General features: G+C 36.2%; 2 long non-coding RNA genes across 2 annotated transcripts; both read left to right on the top strand.

Moving 5' to 3' along the window:
* The first annotated feature begins 1432 nt into the window (after positions 1–1432).
* Positions 1433–6976, top strand: LOC123656858. The gene is made up of 3 exons (XR_006743611.1): positions 1433–1580; positions 2892–2963; positions 6747–6976. It is a non-coding gene; the product is annotated as an uncharacterized LOC123656858 (long non-coding RNA).
* A 3734-nt stretch (positions 6977–10710) lies between these two features.
* LOC123656860 lies at positions 10711–13577 on the top strand. The gene is made up of 2 exons (XR_006743612.1): positions 10711–10770; positions 12997–13577. It is a non-coding gene; the product is annotated as an uncharacterized LOC123656860 (long non-coding RNA).
* The last annotated feature ends 1630 nt before the right edge of the window (positions 13578–15207 follow it).

Here is a 15207-nt window from a genome sequence, read left to right as displayed (position 1 = left end):
ATCGTGGCCTGGAGATTTACCTCTGTCCATTTGCCGTATCACTCTATATATCTCTTCGGGAAGGAATGCGACCCTATCACTTTTCTCGTCCATGTCAGCATTGTGTACCTCCATTAGAGGGCCCAGCTGTGATTGAACACAAAAATGTGTTATCTTTGTGTCTTTGGGATTGCTTGTGCTATCGAATTTCACCGCTAGCCCAGGCCGTATATTCGCCTTACTTGTCTCACGCCGAAATCCACGAAAAGCACTGTTAAAGTGTTTCTTAGCAAGACCAGTTTAATTGTGATTTAAATTTTCTTCTACTTTCAGCCATCTCGTGATAAACAAGACCAGATTTAGGTTTACCATATATCACTCATTATATAGCATCCTGGCCATCCGGTGCGCGTCGCTGATATGCTTCTTCCATCCCACCACGCGCGAGCCACCTTCCCGTCTCTTAAGGGGGTGATAGACGTGCGAGTAAAGGAGGCGATAGACTTGCGCGAACTTGTGGCTCGACGACCTTTTTCGCTGGTGTGTCACACTAAGTACGCGTGCTTGAAAACCGCCGAGTAAGTTCGTTGGCGATCAAATTAGGAGGAGGTTCTCAATTTGATTCAGAACCTTAGAACTTTTGACTGGGTAGACCGATTTCCATGATTTTTGTTTTAATAAAAAGGTAGTGTGTGTCGTGTGGTTACATTTAAATTTGATTGCGATCTGACAAGTAGTTTTTGGGTTATATCTAAAAATGCGTATTTAATTGACTGTTTTTTCGTCTACCTACGATATGTTACTTGTCGATGTAATTGAAGTCGGTTTTTTTAAACACAATTATGTTTCGCCAGTGCATGGACGTGCAACGGTTGTAGTGTAGGTATTTTTAATTTTTTTTTAATATCTACGATTTATTTTTCTGATACCCACACATTAGGAATTCTAAATCTTTTTTTATACTTTTGATTGAGAAATTACTCGTATCAAAAATTGTATCATATCAAAAATGTTTAGGATTGCTAATGTGTGGGTAACACAAAAATAAAATCGTACATATCAAAAATAGCATGGAGTCGTCTCCTGTCAAAGATTTTCATTGACAGGAGCTCGCTCGCCCCCCGCGCAGCGGTCACCGCATTCATCTGACTGTTGTCGGCTACTTGATATTTCTCGTTTACCCTCTTTGTTTTATATGAAATCGCTCCAGCTGTTTCGGAGGAGTTTGGCAACATATACAACAACGCGAGAATTTTATACATTAGATTTTTTCTTACAATCGAATATTATTTGGCACTTTTAACAACTTATTAGAACAGCTTTAGTTACAACTAATTTATCACCATACGTCACTATTTATTAAGTTTTTTACGTTGTGCAATCGAGCAAAAATCGCTAAATTTGTTTACCGTAATTTATGGATGATCCTTATAAATAAAATGGCGTGCTATTTGCTATATAGCTATGTCGAACACTGATTTAATAAGCACTCATTTTATATCTTTATCTATTTTTTTGTGTGTCACTTGTTGTTGAGAATACTTATTGTTCCAGGTCCACCACCAGCGATTAAACCCAATATCGACGGACCACCTATAAATGTAAGCATAGCTAAACATTAGTTTTTTTAAAACTCCAGTGTGGTAAACGAGCACTTGATAAAAACCGGTTGGCGTAGCCTATAGACAACTTCAATGTCCGATCAACACAACGCATCCTCGGGAGCTTTAGCTACCTTACTCATCACAGGAACACGGCACTTTTTGAGCGCAGTCCTATTTATTATTAGCTATGATATTATGAGGGGTGAGATACTTTCTCAGTAGCGCTGCTCCATATTTTGAGAAATATATTTCTTGCTGAATCCTATCTTACATGCAGTACTGAAGTTACGGTCTGTTACTGTGGGGTAATGTTATAGATATCGAGAGTATTTATTTTGCAAAAAAGGGCTATTCACGGCATTTACGATCATGGAGCTTGAGTCTTCCTAAGTGATGTTTTTCATAAGGTAGACATTAACTATTGCGTCGCAATATATTTATAACAATAGAATAGATGTGCTGTGTGGTTACGACGGTAAAAAATATAGCCATCCACTCTCTTTCCGTGGGTGTTGTAAGGTGGGACTAAGGGATAACACAGTTCCACTACCAACCTTGGAACTCAAAAAGCCGACCGATGGCGGGATAACCATCCAACTGCTGGCTTTCAAATACATAGGCCGAAGACGGGCAGCAGCGTCTTTGGTGCTAGAAAGCCAGCCCTGCGATCACCAACCCGCCTGCCCAGCATGGTGACTATGGGCAACACACATGAGTTCACGCATTTTTGGCGTGAACTTGCGGAGGCCTATGTCCAGCAGTGGACTTCGATAGACTGAAGTGATAGTTATAACAATATTATATATATTCACAAACATATTGATTGTTTTGATATACAGGAGAAAGAATAACAAATTTGTTACTCTCAAGTTTCCGACTACGGAATGTAATGGCATTTGCATGTATAATAAAATCCCATAATCAATTTTCTAACTGTCTCAACATAAGTTTCTATTCTCTATATTGAAAAGAAATTAATTGTAAAGCGTATCATTCGGTGCAGGACTAGATAGTTGATAAAGATGTGTAAACTTAGTGACGCTGTATTTCATGCAAGATATTACAAATTCTTACTAAAACACAGTTTATATATTATTTTCGAAAAAGTAACTGCGGAGTTTCTTGCCGATTCCTCTCTGCAGAATCTACGTTCCAAATTGGTGGTAGCTTTACTTGAGAAAAAAGAAACTAACATTTAAATTTGCAAAATGATGATTTGAAAGTACTATTGAAGCCTACTCGAATAAAGTTATTTTTGATTTTGATAAGAGTAATAATAAATATATGTTTTTTTTTATTATTGTTTAGATACCAAGAGTAGATGAACAACGTGCCAGTACCCCGACTATCGATGAGCGTAGAGATCCGATGTCGTCACAGGTTAGTTTCTTTATAACTAGTAAACCCGTGCCCATTTTGCTGAGGATCATACTTTTTACTATTAGGTCCTTACATATGAAATTGGCGTTTTGTATGGTCGGAACATAAAGTCGATTTTTTAATATATCTAAACAAATAAATAAAATTGGAGTGTCTGTTTGTAATATTATAATTGTGTTTGCAGGCAAACGAAGAAAAACCGTCTTCAATTATATCGACAAGTAATACAACGTAGGTAGACAAGAAAATTGTCGAGTAAATACGCATTATCAAAGATTACTTTAAAAGTTGTAATCAGATCTCGATGAAATTTAAATGTGACCACATGATAAACATCGGATTTCGATTAAATTAAAAATCATTAAAATCGGTACACCCAGTAAAAAGTTATGCGTCTTTTCGAGAGTTTCTCCTCGATTTCTCTGGGATCCCATCATCAGGTCCTGGTTTTCTTATCATATATATCAGGGATATCTTCTTTCCAACGAAACAAGAATTATCAAAATCGGTTCATAAACGACGAAGTTATCTCCGAACATACATTAAAAAAAAAAAAAAAAAAAAAATATATATATATATATATATATATATATATATATATATATATATACACATATATACGGTCGAATGGAGAGTAACCTCCTCCTTTTTTTGAAGTCTGTTAAAAATAACCGTTTTGTGCTGATCTCTGAAACGGACTGATTTTGACGGGACTTTTACTGACAGATAGCTGATCTATTAAGGAATGACATAACCAGCCATAACATAATAAGCCATTAACCCTGAAGAAGAAGGAGTAACACAGGCAACTTTAATTTTAAAAATTTATTTATTTTATAACTCTGCGAACTGAATAATAACTTTTTTGTTAAGTTCCACGCGGACAAAGTCGCGGGCACACCCAGTATATAATATATTTAATTAATCAAAGTATGTACCATTGCTATCTATGCACTTGAAAAATGAGAAACAAAAAAGGAAAATCAAATGAATTAAATAGGTTTTCGAAACGCAAATGCCTGAGTAAATAGCTGTATAAATTTGAATTTGGAATTCTTAACCAAAGAGGAAATATTTGAGATCAAATTGGCCACACGCCAAAACGCCATTTTCATATATAAGGACCTATATTCTAAGTTTATCGACTAGTATAGTTTCCGGCCAGCGGCGTCATAACCTATAGTCGTATTTTTAATTAGACGAAGTCAACTGACGTTTGCTGTGTTGTCACTTTTTGATGAAATAAAAATAGTGCTGTGACAAAGTGAATGATTGAAAAAACTCCTGACTGAATGAAATTGCCTCGATTGTCTAGTGAATAGTTAGTGTGCCTAACTGCCAATATCGGGTACAGGCTTCGAATTTTAGTTGTGCTTTGTACATACCAACGAGTTTTCGACGATTATGTTCCTATAGTATCTACCTATACTGAATACCGAATGTTTTAAACATTAAGGAAAACATTGCGAGGAAACTTGTAAGATTGTCCTATTTTCAATACATCATGTAGTTGAAACTATAGATGTATAAAATATAACAATTATAGGTAGATAATGAAAAGAAAAAACATCGCTTATTACATAATTTGTTTTTATTCATCATCAGATGAAAAATCATCACTATCGCTTTCGGTGACATTAGTTATAAATCTGTCTGAAACAATGTCGATCATGTGTTCGAGACCATACATTTTGTCTTCTTTTTTTAATTATATGAGACACGCAGCTACTCCATTTTTCAGGTGTGATATGTTGAAGTCCTGCTTAAAAAGGTTACTTCTGTAATTTTGAAGGTTTTGTTATTTCTTGCAACATATCCTTTAGCCTGCGCCAATAGCAACTCAATGGGATTGAGCTCACAGTGGTATGGGGGCAGACGTAATACATTTATCCCAATCTGCGCTGCCATCTCGTCCACAACATACTTATCGCAATGTTCTTGTTTGTGCTGCCGTACAATTCTATAAGAGTAGCTTTAACCATTGTTGCTTCGAATGAAATTTTTTTGCTCGTTAGCCACTCTTGTATTCTAGGTTTTGTCCAAGACATTTTAGGCAGCGATTCTAGTTTTCTGGAGTGGTAGGGGGCATTATCTATCACTACTACGGAATTTGGTTTTCGTTTTGGCAAGACCTCCCTAAACCACTTCTCAAAGGAATCGGTATTTGTCTCTTGATGCTAATCTTCTTTATTTTTTTTACTTCAAATATTAATAAGCTGTCTTCTACGAATACTTCTTCGCCGCCTATATGGCCGATAATTAATGGTTTGAATAATTAATATTTGATAATTAATTGTTTTATCCTGAAAGCTGTTTTAAGTCAGTGGTCAAGCCATCTAAGACGGCTTGGCGGGACGATAATGGCGGGACGGGATTCATACCTTCTTCGGTGCATCACCTTCAAGATAGTGAAAAATATCAATTAATTATTGAAAGTACTATTTAATGTAAAGAAAACAGAAAATTGTATTTACCTTCGTTGATCCCGGTTTCATCTTTGTAATAAATATACCTTCCTTCCCTTCGATACTCTTTAATTTTCCGAAGGTATCGCTGGCGCAATAAAATAATGTTCTGTCTGTCAATTAAAATGCTTTGTCTTGATTTTGTGACATATTTGAAATTTAAATGTTTCATAACATTTCTTAATGTACTCCAAGAAAAATTGGGTAAGTCTGGATCTTCATTAACAACTTTAAGAATCTGTTAAGTAATAAAAAGAAGTTTTTGAGTAAGGAAGTCTACGCAATCTAATACTTTGGTTTTACAAAGAACATTATGGTGGACACAGAATATAATGCAGTAGAAGGAATAAAGTTTAAGTTACCTTTATAATGGTGGGTGACTCATTTGCATAAAAAATTGATGTACTTTTCGCCTTATAGCAGCAAAAGTAAAAAATCGTCTAATTTATCTTTGAAACTGTGTTTCGGTCCACGTTGCTCGGGAGACCTAAATTGTTCATTTGTTTGTATTCTTTTAATACACTGTAAACTGAGGTCACACCAATTCCCAAAATGTCAGCTGTTTCCGAAACACATTCTTTTTTTTTTTTTTCGGGAGCCTCAATAGGTAATAGTGAAGCAGCTTTCTCCTCAAATACGTGTTTGTAGACGTTTTGTATCATAAGTTTTTCGGTAACACTTAAAGCAATCCGTGGTCTCTTCTTTCTTGTAGACAAGCTTTGGTTTGCCATGCTTGGGTGAGGATCCATATCGTTTGTATGAAACAATATAGCAACAAATAAACACAACAATTACTACAAACACAACGTAACGAAAAACTTAACAAAAACAGTAACTAAACAGCGTGAGCGCAGAAAAAATATAGCAACAAATATACACAACGATTACTACAAACACAACGTAACGAAAAACTTAACAAAAACAATAACTAAACAGCGTGAGCGCAGAAAAAACATTCGTGCTACTTATCAGACCAGAGGTTAGAAGCCGAATTACAAACAAGGCTTGGCACGGCAAGGTGTTGGCACTAGTCGCCGCGCCGCGCTTTGTAATAAGCCGTAAAAAAACTGATTGTAGTTACATACTACTAGTAACTTATATCAGAGCACTTTTATACCATTTTATTGTAAAATAGAAATAATATTCTTTTATAGTTTGAAATGATTAACTATTCACACTCATTGTTCATTCATCTGATTGAACGAGAACTGAACGCATCACTATTACTTTGGAAACTTTATTTTTTATTTATGTCCTAGTAAAAAAAAGGAATTAACTTATGTTTAATACAAGTAACTAATAGTCTTATTTATTTCAGGTGATATACAATCGAGGCCCACCTCCTTATATGCCAGCAGTGCCTCCGCCGGTGCATTTTAACAAGTAAGCTTCAGCCTTTGATTGTCTGTAAAATTAAAAAAAATGTATTATTATTCAAAAAAATGTTGTCGTTTTTTCGAAACTTTTGAGAGTGAGTAATTAATAAGAAAATATTTCGGTAAGTCTTTAGATTAAGAGCCGTCGAATTATCTAAGCTCAAAATTAGAGCGTTTATCGACATAATTTCGTACAAAAAAAAAAAAAAAAATAAATAAATAGTTCTAACCTATTTAATTTCAAAATTACGGCCATTAATCTAATTTTTTAAATTTGTACAACGCAACATTAACACAAACTGCAAGGATATACAAATGTAACAAAATGAATCGTACGAATATGTAGCAATTATTATTTATTGTTTCAATAAAATATACTCCCGACAACCCCATGTCAGTGAAGATCTAGTCAATAATAACAAGAGTAAGCGCATAATATAATAATTAAAAAACAACATATAATCAATGTCGTCAATTTGCTGGAATCTTCCAATAAGTATTGACAGCTTTAGGGGTCGTTCATTAATCACGTGAGGCTCGAAGAAAGGGGGGGGGGGGGGGGGCTCGGAAAACCTTCACGATATATCACAAGGATGAAGGGGGGTTACATTGAGATATCACGTGTATTTATTTTACGCTAAACGCGCTATTTCAGAAAAAAAAAAACAACCAACAACCTTAATGACTGTCTAGAAATTTGTATTATAATGCTTATTTTTTCAAAATTTAATCAAATTGTACTCGTACTTGTATTTAAATACAATTTTCTGCGAATTACTACGAAGTACTTAGCAGCAAAAAAAAATAGATTTATAAATAGATAGATAGATCTTGATATGGGAAGGGGGGAGCTTGAAACCTAGTAGGGGGTCCAAAAAGTTTTTAAAAAACACCACGTGATTAATGGACGACCCTTTAGGATAAATCATATTGTTTAAGAGGACGCCGGTTATTGTCATAAATGTTTATGACACTAAGACAGGTTCATTTTGATTTATGGGCACAACCTCAAATACATTTTATCTTGATTCGGTTAAATCCAGCTCTCCTGTCAATTTTAAAAAATCTATTCGAGTTTCCTTGCGATACTCACATATGCTTTCTCCAGAATGAAAGAAATATCTGCGACATTTTAAAGCATAATTATACAAAAGTTTGATTTTTTTACTAACGACGGAATACAGGCAGGATTGAGTATCTACTTTGAGTCTTCACCACATATACCATATACGTATAACTTATTTTTCATTTTTAAAATTTGGCACCTTTACATATAACTTTATTTCGTCTTTAGGAAATATTCGTCAATAAAAACAAATAACATACTGAAATGTGATTTATTATTTTGGTTGAATGTCTAGTGTCCTAGTGCTAAATATTTATAATGTGTCATCAGCCCTGCGTATGGACGCGCGGGAGCATACGAGCGCTTTCCGCCAGAACCTTACCAGCCGCCGCCGCCTGGTATTAAGGATTCTCCTAATCGGTAAATATATCTAAAGTTTTTATTCTAATGCGATATGTATCCAAAAGCCGTGATTACAATGTGAATACTGGTAAATTGTTCGTAAATTTCACATTTTTAGTATCCAGTTAAGTCATACATTATGTTGTTTAAATATTTAGTTTTTTTTTTATGTCACTAGGTCGGCAAACAAGCGTACGGCTCACCTGATGGTAAGCGATTACCGTAGCTTACGCCTACAACACCAGAAGCATCTCTGGTCACCTTACTCACCAACAGGAACACAATACTGTTTGAAAACCGTATTATTTTGCTGTGATCTTCTGTAAGGTCGAGGTACTACCCCAGTCGGGCTGCTCCATATTTTGAGCAGGAAATTCCTGCTGTGCCCTACCTCTCAGTTAGTTAGTTTAGTTTAGTTAATATTTAATAAATCAACATCACACATATCAACTAAACAACAGGCTAATAAATAATAAGCTTTCACGTATAAAAACTGGTACATTGATAACACATGTAACAAAATGATTGTACATCGAGATGTGGTGATAATGTGTCCTTACAGGCAAGAAGATCCATTAGAGGCGTTCAATAGGATGATACGTGAGAAGGAGATGCGTGCGAAGAGGCGGGAGGAGCGTCGCCGCGTACACTCGGGGTCGCGCAGTCTGTCGCGGTCGCGCACTCCCCGCTCCCCGCGCTCCCCCCGTTCCCCTCGCTCTCCCCGTTCCCCGCGCTCTCCCCGTTCCCCGCGCTCTCCCCGCTCTCTGCGTTCTCCCCGATCTCAGCGCTCTCCCCGCTCTCCCCGCTCCCCACGTTCTCCGCGTGTGCGTGCCCGAAGCCGCGCTACTAGCAGGATTCGATATTCTAGGTAAATATATAAAGAATAATATATTTTACCATACACACACAGTTGAAGCAGAAAGTAGGATCTCTATACACGGCGCCAACGGGCTAGTTAATATTATATATGTATATATTTTTATAGCACTAGGGTGGTAAACAAATGTCCACAGTTCATCTGGTGGTAAGCGGATACTCAAAGATGCTTGCCGGTATTTAAACCCGCCACAATCTCGTGTTTATTATATTTGTCTCTTTATAGTCTGAGAATTTTAAAGTTATTTTTTTCTGTGAACAGAACGTCATCTAAAATTATTATTATTTATTTATTAAGTATTTAATGTCAAAATCCCTTAGAGAAGATCGCAGCAAAATAATGCTGCTTTCAAGTAATGTTATGCTCCTGCGGTGAGTAAGGTGGCCAGAACTCCGGGGCAAGATGCTTGTGTTGCTTCTGATGTTTCAGGCATCTATAGGCTACGGTAACCGCTTATTATCAGGTAGGCCGTACGTATGTTCTTGTATAAAATTTTGAGACGAATGAAAAACCTAAAGCTTGTAATGTAAATTTTGTTCTTTATTTAAATGTGCAATAAAATATATTATTATTATTATTATAGATCAAGATCGATTTCTCGTGGCCGTTTGCGTCGTTCTCCATGGTCTCCTCGACGACGTCGCACCCGCGAGAGAACTTTGTCATTAACGAGGTACGTTATTATAACTACGTGCTTTGTTTGAGTAAAAATGATTCGATAAATTTTAAAATCTACTTGTGTTCATCCATAAAGGATATTAATAAAATTAAAATAGTACCATCTATACCCACCATTCAAATAGTCTTATACATCACAGATACTTTTTTGGTGTATTCAAAGGACGACGTAAAATATCGCTAATTTATTATTATGTTATTGGTCGTCCAGTATCGGTGAAGGCCATCACGAAATATTACAGGAATAGGAGGGAGGGGGTTGTAACGAGATATCACGTGTATTTATTTATCGTTTAAGTCAGGTTTTTTCGTATGCGAGTCGCTTCAGCCTGTAATATCCCATTACTGGGCATAGGGCTCTTTCCCCATGTAGGAGAAGGATCAGAGCTTAATCCACTACGCTGCTCCGATACGGGTTGGCCGATATATTCCCTACTATGAGTAACGATCGCTATCAGGTGTACACGATAACAACCGGGACCGACGGCTTAACGTGCTCTCCGAGGCACGGTGGGGAGACCCACAAGGACTGCACAAACACCCAGACCACGGCAAACACCTGTATGGCCAGTACAAATGTTTGTCATGTGCGGGAATCGAACCCGCAACCGCCAGCGCATGGCTGTGACCGTTGCGCCAACGCGGCGTATGCGAGTAAACACAATAATTTATTTTGGCGCTGTCGGAACAGGTCGCCGTCCCCGCGTCGCCGGCACCGCTCGCCGCTGCGCTACCGCACGCCGCTGCGCTCCCCGGCGCGCTCGCCCGGCCGCGCGCCGGCCGCGCCCGCGCCGCTCGCCGCGCACGCGCCGCCCGGCCCGCACGCGCCCGGCCCGCACGGCCCGCACCTCCCGCACCTCCCGCTGCCGCTCGCGACGCTCTCGCCCGCGCGCTCCCCGCGTCGCGACATGCGCTCGCCGCCGCGCTCTCTCTCCCCGCACAGGTAATGTTGTTCTATTTTTGTCATCGACATAAAATGTTGCCTCGAATAGATCGCTGTAATGTAAATGTAAAAGCATGTAAGGAACAATTCGGTAAACCTTTAATGTTTCTATTTAGGAAATCTCTCATAAGAGGTATCGTGCCTCTTAAACGGAAGGAATCTTTCATCGTCCCTATTTTCAAATTAGGTGATAAGCATAATGTAACAAATTATAGACCTATTTCCAAACTTAATACAATTGCTAAAATGTTTGAAAAGATCATTTACGATAGCATTTTACCTCAAATAAGACCCCTTATCATTCCTGAACAACACGGATTTGTTCTAAAAGATCGACTGAAATTAATTTATGCGAGTTTATTCACTGAATTGGCTTTGTCATGGACCAGGGTTTTCAAGTTGATGTTATATACGAGTATACAGATTATTCTAAGGCTTTTGACAAAATATCGCGCTACATAAACTTATGGCGCTCGGAATCCACGATGACCTCCTGCGTTGGATTGATTCCTACCTTCGTCATAGAAGTCAGACGAACAGTAGCCGTCAAGGGCTACTGTTCGTCTTTTGTGCCCGTTACATCTGGGGTACCACAGGGTTCGCATTTGGTGCCATTGTTATTTAACTTATATATTAATGATATAATGTGTAATATTAAGACGTCCAATGTTCTTCGTTATGCGGATGACTATAAAAAATCATATAATCATAAAATCCCAAAAAGACTGGTTACTCTTGCAACCTGATTTGGATAATATTTGTTTGTATTATGATTCAAATAGTCTTAATTTAAATTACGTTTACTAGGAAACGACAACCCATAATTTTGAAATTGTAGAAAGGGTTTCCGCTGTCAAGGATCTGGGTGTATACGTTGATTCACGGCTATCTTTCGAGTTTCACATAGAGTATATAGTTGATAAGGCCTACCGAATGTTAGGTTTCATTCTGAGAATATCTCGAGAATTTATGTTTGTCTCGACTTACATACTCTTATATAGATCATTTGTGCTACCTATACGTGAATATGCTTCAGTAGTTTGGAATCCCCAATATAAAAAAAAATCATTAATAAGATCGAAAAAATAAACAAGAAAATTTCGAAAAATCTGGATCGCAGGAGTAAATTTCTTATAAAAACTGACTTGAATTGCTCGTCATATTCAACCATTGTATGTTTGACGACTGGAAAGGGATCAGTGCTTTTTATATAAAATTATTAATAACTAGCTGACCCCGCAAACGTTGTTTTGCCAAATATGTTATTAACCCTTTTAATCCCCCTCTCCCTATAACTTAGGGGGATGAAAAATAGATGTTGTTCGATTCTCAGACCTACCCAATATGCACACAAAATTTCATAATAATCGGTCAAGCCGTTTCGGAGGAGTTTAACTACAAACACCTCGACACGAGAATTTTATATATTAGATTATATTGATTCTCCTTTTCTCTTACGTAATATTAATATAAAATTTCCGCGTATTAGTGCTCGATCAAAGAAGTCGTACCATATACCCAAAACTAAAACCAAGTATAGTGGCAACACATTTATTCCAAGTGCAACTTCATCATATAATATACATTTTACACACATACATTATATATTCTTATAAGAGCAGGGTTAGAGATTTGACTTACAACAAATCTTGGCGATGTCTAAGGTTTATTTTCTTGTTTAGTATTGTTTCGTAATATTTCGTCCTTTGCCTGTAGTTGTAGCTTGAACTTAGTTTTTAATTGCTAATGTTAATTTTTAAATTATTTAAAAATTAACATAAACTCATTCAAATTTTAACGGATATCAGTGTCCTCGACATTGAGTTGTGGAATGTTGAATGTATCACGACTATTAAAAGTGTCTCTGAAATTAGTAATAAAATACGAGCCATGTATATACGTTTATTCTTAGTAATTATATCTATTGAAAAAATGGATATTAAATTATGAGAGCCTATTTACTAACCCATTTGCGCAGTTTGTAGTGATTCTGTTTTCTGCTCTGGGGGTTGTGGGTTCCATTACAACTCGAAAGTCTTTGTATATATATATATATATATATATATATATTTTTTTTTTTTTGTTTTTTAAATAGGTATTTGTATCATAAAAAATTAGCTATGTTAATCGGCTGTTATCTATAACACAAGCAAGAAATTGCTTACTGTAGGAACAATCGTGTGTGTATTTTAAAGATAGTTATATATTTATTACTTATTGTTACAGGTATGCCGGAGTTTACGATGAACTAATGTCACCGCCGCGTCGAAGTGTTGAGCCGCCGTTCGGAGCCAGGTACGATTGTAAAAGATTAAATATCGTCTCCACGTGCCTTTACGTCTGCGCCTAAGATGATGCGCTTGTTCTTTCACGTTATTTGCCGAGCGGATCGAACCTGTGTTTGAGACCAGTGTTTTAAATGTATAACCACGGACTTATTTGATTTATACTTGTTTTTTAAAGTTTGATTGTAAAGTTTGCGTTATTGTAAACAACATTATTTTAATGAAAAAAAGGTATATACTTTTTTGCACTTTATAAGTGTGTTTGGTAAGTATTAAGCAGAACTGTACGGAAAACGCACGATGCTGAAGTTTGAAACACCGACTTCGGGTTTTCTACAAGACTGTGCTGTACTCTTCCTGAAGCTATATATAATTATAATTTTAGTATTAAAATATTTCTCTATGAGAAATTGTTATAAAAATAATATAGTATGAAAATTGTAGTATAAGAGTGATATTTATTAAATAGTAATTAATTTTATTAATAATAAGACTGATGAATACTACTGTGATATTTAAAAACATGTGATAATTACATTGTACCTAAGAAAAATATTAGAATACTGTTGTTGTTTTCATAAATAAAAAGTATTGTAATATAGTAAACTTGCGCTAAACTCAAATAATCAGTTGAAAAAGAAGCACTAGTCATGCCATCAGCTATGTTTTTAGCTTTCCGTAACTTAAACATCCGCTACCTACTATGTCAGTTGTTACTACTCGGATATAGATCCGGCTAATAATTTTCCGCAATGATTTATATTATTACTAGCTGTGCCCACGGCTTCGTCCGCGTGGAATTTAACAAAAATGTTATTTTTCAGTTCGCAGAGTTATAAAATAAATAAATTTCTAAAATAAAGTAACCTAAATTACTCCTCATTACATCAGCTATCTGCCAGTGAGAGTCCCGTCAAAATCGGTCCAGCCGTTTCAAAGATTAGCCTGAACAAACTGACAGAAAGACAGAGACAGACAGACAGACAAAAATTGTAAAAAATGTTATTTTTGTATATGTACCGTGCATTAAGTAAAAAGCGGTTATTTTAATATTACAAACAGACACTAAAATAGACGTTGGTCGATTCTCAGACCTACCTGATATGCACACAAAATAAAAATCGGTCCAGCTGTTTCGGAGGGGTATTTTAACTAACATTGTGATACGAGAATTTTATATATAAGAAGAATCTCATTTAGTTTTAGCAAATTTAATTTTTGTCATATTCTAATTTAGTAAGTTCATTAGTCACTCGAAAAGCGTCCAGCAAAAAATACGAAATATCATAATGGAGGGGGGAGGGGGTCTGTACCGAATAATTTCTAATTATTTATTAATACTATATTAATACAATAATTATCTCAAGACTAACGACTACTTTACTGAAAGTGGGAATAAAGAGTGATCAAAATAATTATACAATATTTGTATATAATAAAATTAAAAATTAAAACAATGGGGCATTGAAAGACTAATACGGAAAACTCGGCCAGGTGACCTGGGAACATTCCATCAGTTTGGTACGTCAGCATACTCGTAGTATCGTGTTTCCGTAACTCAGTTCATTAACAAACATAATCAAAATAACAAAAATATGTATTATTTCATAAATATTATGTAATCTTTACTATTATTATACAGGTGTCCCAGGACTCAACGTCAAGCCGAAACGGGGTGACAGGATTGATTGTAACTATCATGAGAGAAATCAGAAACAAAATCTATCCCATGCAGTTTGAAAATTATGTGCATTTAAGCGAAATCTAGAAAAAATAGACCAAAAACTAAACTAGGTCAAGATTTTTCATTATTTTATTATATATTATTCCTGTCGATAAAAAGGCCACATCGTTCGATTTTTTTGTTTAGCTTAACGCTCAGTTGCATAATGGCCTTTCATTTTCTCGGCCATGTTTGATCGATGAACACGTGATACAAATTTCCTTTATACAAATATTCTTTCACGGTATTTACGCAACTTGTATTTGGTCTTCGGCCATGTAATTTTTCCGAAGTTTGAGGCGGTTCGTAGAGAACTTCGAAGTTAGAGCCACCCACTACTGTCGCTTTGGAGTATTGTGTTTTTTTTTGTTTTTTTTTTTTTTTCTATTTCTTGATCAGTTTTCTTCAAATTATTTAAAAATGCTTATT

This window comes from Melitaea cinxia, chromosome 10 (genome assembly GCF_905220565.1).
Source record: "Melitaea cinxia chromosome 10, ilMelCinx1.1, whole genome shotgun sequence".
Classification (NCBI taxonomy): domain Eukaryota; kingdom Metazoa; phylum Arthropoda; class Insecta; order Lepidoptera; family Nymphalidae; genus Melitaea; species Melitaea cinxia.
This window is presented reverse-complemented; position numbering and strand designations above follow the sequence as displayed.